Genomic DNA, 6290 nt, shown 5'->3' on the forward strand with positions numbered 1-6290 from the left:
AAAAGGAGGCTAAAAGTATAAGAAGTATATCAAGGTAAGAGGTAAAAGGGTTTGGGTTTTTTTAGCCACCAAAAGGTTAGACGTAAGCCGTGTGGTGCCACAAGGAAGAATTCATGTGAAACTAAAGTAATACTTAAATTATGTTAAAAAACGAAAATAAACTCATATGCTTTAACAGAAACGAACGGCAATGATACAAATCAACACCTTGATGGTATATCATAGAACTAACTGAGTGAAATCTAAAGCCAAGTTTACGTTTATTTACTTATTGTTGTACTGCAAAACGCTGTGGCTTATAGGCTTGAATTGATCTGAAGGCTGCTGCCATTTTCACTATAGTCACAGCTTGTGTTTTTTGTTCCATCATCTGGGCAAGTGTACCATCCTTTGTTGATGAGTCAGCTGAGTGAGCATTTGGTCTTTTGCTTCTCCGAGCCACGGTTTCAAATCGTATTTCCAAATTCACAAGCGTTCTCGTAGATGTTAAGAAAAGGTGTGTAGGGGGTAGATATTTCTTCTCCAAACTATTGATGAGTTGCCATTTAAAGCCTGCCTTTGTGCACAAGCGTTGCTACGGTACAAAGCATACTTCGTTGTGGGGATTATTGGACCAGTTTCTTAAAGGGATGGGTTGAAACGAAAGCTGCCATTCCCTCTATTTGGAAGTCGCGAAAGACCAGGCCACCCTCGTCACTGACAGCAAATTAGGCCCCTATGGCATCATGCGGTTCGGTCCCCTTCGACCCAAAGCATTGACCACTCCGTGCTCTTCATCGGTTTTTATTCGTCAACGGCTTGCTACCAGCTTCCTCAATAAAGACAAATTCATACCGCTAAATGTTCTGCATCAGCCATGGTACACACTGATGTCTAGTTGCTTCAGTCCTGTCTGGAGTTCTTTCTGCGGGAGCATCCTCGGGATTTTTTAAAATGGTGATCAATCACCGTAAAATTAAACTGCTTATGGTTGTCGTCAACTCATTTTGAGCACATTAAAATGTTTTTCACGCTGAATAAACTTTGTGGAGGATATTTGCTTTTGCATAGGTGACATTTGAACTTGCTATTGTGTTACTGTTGGATTTGCTATTTGTACATTTGAATTTGCTACGCACAATTGTGCACTAACATTTCCTATTGTACATTTGAACTTTTTATGTGGCGTGAAACTTTCTATGTGGCATTTGAACTTGCTATGTGGCATTTGTATTTCTTATGTGTACATTTGATCTAAAAAAAACTAAAATTAAAAGCATTTGTACAGCGCACATGTAGATTTGGCGCCCCAAATTTAAATCCCCAAGAGTGCAATTTAAGCTAAGATTGTTTGGAGAAATGTGAATAGCTTTTCACTCTTTTATCTTAACCCTATTTGAGAAAGGGGGGGGGGGGGGTGTGAAATCGGAGATCCTGCCTTACAAATAACATCACTGTACCAAAAGGCGGTTGAATGCTAATGATACTTTGCAACGATGGCCAAGCACAGATGTTTGGTTGAAATCTTAGCGATGGCGTTTTTTCTTGACAGACTTTTTTCAGAGGTGCAAAGATGCGTGATGTTCTTTCCTTGATGTTATTCGGGCAATTTGCTCGGTCAATTTGCTCGGTGTCCTATTGAACAAACAGGTTTGATGACAATTAGTAAGTGTTGTAACACCTTACGTGATCTGCAACTCACCAAAGCCTATCAAAACCCATTCTGCGTGTGAATCTGGGGGTGCAGGCGCAGCATAACGGTTGAGCAACGGCAAAACCCCCCTCCCCAAACACCGTAAGCTCAGACACGCCCCTTAATAGGTTCGACCTCAATTTGCCTGAACTCTTGTCAGCCTCCCATAAATTGAACTAAGCATATACCCTTGAACAACAGTGCAATGAGAGAGAAATATTGGATATGTCGATCTCTCACCGTTGATTTAGAGAGAGAATTAAAACTGCTCGTAGCCTGCTTATTTTCTATTGTAGACGCTATCGGCGGTTAGACGATATTCTGCGCCTATTATGGTCAAGTTCCATGAAGACCCGCATATTTTTTCTAACCAGACCTTTGATTTGTTACAATGGAAATGACTTGAGTCAGCATTAAGACTCGTGAGAGTAAAGCGGACTTCTATTTACTGAAATAGCAAAGAGTTATTGTAATGACAAGTGTCATACTTTGGTTCTCTCGCCATTACGGACTTGTTTAAAACGTTCAAATTTACATATTTCTCAATGAAAGAAAATGTGTAAAAACCCGTGACACAAGAAAGGCTTAAACCTATCACCCCCATCTGAATGCAGACCATTTCTTCTCTAGAGCTGCTTCTGTTGTTTAGCGGAACTTCACCAAATATTAGACCGCTAACGACTACACTTTGCCGTGACACGTATGTAACTGCGAAACCGTTTGCAATAGGTTGACACCATTCCAATACAGTAACTATTTGGTTGATCTTAATGCTTCCTATATAGTAATCTGAGTGTTTTGAAACTGACATTCACGTGCTTTGATGTGTTGTGGAATCTCCACCATTATAGAGCTTACACTGGTTTTCTGCTACAGCGTCCTTATCCGTTATTGGCTTAGCGTTTGAATCCCCACATCCATTCTAACCAAAAAATTCACATTTTACGCTAAAGATAAAACAGATCCTGTCTAGCGCGAAAGCTTATTATGTGCTTTATTGATAAGACCATCCGTGTGGATAACATACAGTAATTGAACTGAAGTCGAGAACGTTTCTTTACTTTTGAAGGAGATACAGAAACATATTTTCTTCTTCCCTGGTGGGAAATTCTTCTGACTACTTGTCAGAGTCAAGTAGGAGAGGAATCCGAAGTAGTAGTACTGAGGTATGCGTTTGTGTATACGGGGAGAGATAACGAGGGGGGAAGCGCCCACTGTACGCTTATCTATCACCTTGCTCTTCACGTAAAAACACGAACTGTCTGTCTGTCTGTCTGTCTGTCTGTCTGTCTGTCTGTCTGTCTGTCTGTCTGTCTGTCTGTCTGTCTGTCTGTCTGTCTGTCTGCTGTCTGCTGTCTGTCTGTCTGACTTATATCCGATTGTCCCCCTGTTCATGTGATTGCACGTATGTATGTATGTGTGTTAGTGTGCTGACAGAAGGGAAAAGAAAGAAAGAGAGAGAGAGAGAGAGAGAGAGAGAGAGAGAGAGAGAGAGAGAGAGAGAGTTTCTCAAAGCCTTAGGGAACACATGCATGCTATAAAAATGTACTCAGAAACCCAAAATGTTTCTGAACACCTTTACACGCAATTGCTGCCGTTAAATAAATCTGAAAATGACTAATTCTCGAAAATAAAATTTATAAATTGATGAATTAAATAGATATGTACATGAATATATCGCACTGTCATTCACCTGTTGGGAACTGAGTCCATGTAGAAACATGACAAAATGGTATACTTTTCTTTATTAAAGAATTGAATGACGTCTAGTATTTGGCGTAGATGCAGCTCATTACTTCAAATGTCAAAAGATCGTCGGATTACAGAGAATCAGGCAACGTACAACCCTGCAAAATTAGGCACAAAGACGTTTTCTCTTTAGAGACGGAGTGAATAAAAATGCACTAGAGCGTGGCTACCGACTCAGCGTCGACTCGTTCCTAATGGTAGCAATGGTAGCAAACCAAACATTCTTTCGAATACAGAACGTACACTTGAGGTTTCATGCAAACAGTGGGCATTTGTTATTCGTTAGGATGTAGAAAACAGGGAAAAAATTAACACTTTAAGACTTGAAATTTCTAACAGTTGAGAGGGAATTTTATTCAAAGCAAAAAGGGGCGGTTTTAGTCTATACAGTCATAAGTCAGCATCGTATTCATTCTCTAGACATTTGGCCTTTGCGCTTTGCGCGCTCCTTTTCTATTTCACGCATAAACATTGCGGCGCCTTTCATCGTTGACAAGCTACGCTGAGATCCTGCTACGATTCACTGAAAAGCTCATTTTAACGCCGTGGCAACCATTTCAGTTCAACTCAATCTCAAAAGCACCTCACTGTATAAGCTTGTAGTTTGGTACCTTTGGCGGCGTAACCTCTTATGACCTTTTCGTTTTCCAAACTTGTCTTATGATATACTCTTCTATTCAGGGTGGAGTGAATTGAAATATGAAGCGGAAAGTGGGTGAAGTAGATTAACCGATTGCCCTCTTGAAATGCCAGACAAAAGCGTCACTCAACAGAAACGAAGAAGCAAGTGAGAACGCAACCCGGCAGTGCAAAACTGGGAGGTCCAATATTTGGAGTACAATCGTGTTCTATAGGTATGGTCTATGCTCTCTACAGATACGCATGATTTGAGAATTTTTGTTGAACACAGTTGGCTATCGAAACGGTGGTAAAAGTAAATTTCACCTCCCGCCCCCCCCCCCCCCCCCCCCCCCCCCTGCCATTCTTTAAATAATTCCAAATCGTATTTCGCATATAATGTCACGGTGTCTAACGTACGGATGGAGGTTTCAAGTTTGCTCTTATCTAAACAGGAATATTATGAGCTACCTAAGCATGTGTGTGAGCTGAAGGTATTAAAAATAAGAGACCACAATATAGGAATAAAAAGAATGATTTGGGGTGGAAAATATCTTTGTCCATACAAATATTGTATATTTGGAAATAGTACTTTGGGGTTTCATATCCAATATCAGAGAATGATAAGGAAAAGGAAAGGCACAAACGTTGTTGTTGGTGTCGTCTGCAGATGATGTGACGTTGTCGTCACCGTAATCTTTTAACAAAAGAGAGCAAAGCTCGAGCAGAACTGCGGATAAGCACAATCGCTGTGCACACCGCTGCATGGTAATCTTTAAAGAAAAAAGGTAAACTACACTGCTGAGGAACCCCCCCCCCCCCAATACAAATAGTACGTCAAAAAATGTTTATTTCACCTGCAGTGTCTAGCTATATCGGAAATGTACTAATAAGTTGAACGGCGAAAAATCTCATGAACACCATCTTGGCCCTTTGCATACTTCTAAGGAGGATACAACACTTTCGTTTTGGAGACTTTGGCTCAAAATGATATCTAACAGACTGGAGTTTAGCTCAAAGCCTGAAAAAAAAATTATACGTTGATAGCTGCTTTCAATGAAAAGAATTTAGGTTCTCATGCCAACTAGAAGTGCACATATTGATATCCACAGGAGAATCGAGCCCATCTCGCGTAGACATGTTAACAATCACCTTGGCTATAACATTTGACCTATCAAGGTTTTAAACCACTTGGCTTACTTGACCCAAATGCCTCAAAGAGTCTAAAAGATTGTAAATGTTATACGCCCAAATTGGCCTAATTTAGGCCATTTACTAGGCCTGCTCTTTTGAACCCACTTGTCAGGCCAACCCAGGTTAGTGTGATACAGCACCACAGCACAGTTACTTGATATGATATTCCTCACATTAGGATAGAACTCACGTATTTTGTGATGATCTTTACCGTGTAACCACACCCCTCAACTATCTGACATTAACAAAGTTTTGAGGTTGTGTTATAAATTATGAACGTTCTTTACATAGATTTCATTAGATCACCATCTTTACCTGCCAAACATGTCTCATCTATGTTTGGTTGTTATTGACATGCACACAACGAATTGTTTAGATTGTCTCACTTTGTATACATTTAAGGGATTTATTTCCATCTTTAAATCCCTTCTTGCCCAAGTGGCCCCGGTATCTGACAATATTGTTGTTTCGTTATTGTGTCTTCTGAAAGCTCATACTCCTTTCCGAAGCCAGCAAGACTGCAGAAATAGTCAAATTAAGCATTTCTGTTAAGGCCTTATTTATTTCCATTCTTGAAATCTCTTGCCCAAATGGCACTGGTACATCCACACTTTCTTTCTCTCCCCGTTTCCCACAAGCTGATTACTTGTTGTTCAAGAAAAAGTGAATCGAAGGTTGATTCTCACGGTTCAACAAACAGGCTGGGCTGGGCTGGGCTGGGCTTAGGTGGGCTTTCTGAATATTGTCATTGCACAACATTCACTTCATTTCAATGGCGATTCTCTTGAAGGGCAGGCTAAAGCAAATATATGGAGGTGGCGGGGACAGAGAGCCTGGGTTTCTCCCAAAGGTTGTCGTCACCTCAGTTTGAGCCCTCCCCCGGAGTCGGGCAAATTAATTAGGCTGAGCTAACACGGAGGCTTGTGGGAACCGACATTGAACAGACTCGGCTTGAGTCAACTCAGATTCTGCTAAGGAGAGAGTTTGAGAGAGGGAGTTCGAGAGAGAGAGAGAGAGAGAGAGAGAGAGAGAGAGAGAGAGAGTCCGGGAGAGAGAG

This window comes from Aplysia californica, unplaced genomic scaffold, assembly GCF_000002075.1.
Source record: "Aplysia californica isolate F4 #8 unplaced genomic scaffold, AplCal3.0 scaffold00175, whole genome shotgun sequence".
In the NCBI taxonomy this organism is placed as follows: domain Eukaryota; kingdom Metazoa; phylum Mollusca; class Gastropoda; order Aplysiida; family Aplysiidae; genus Aplysia; species Aplysia californica.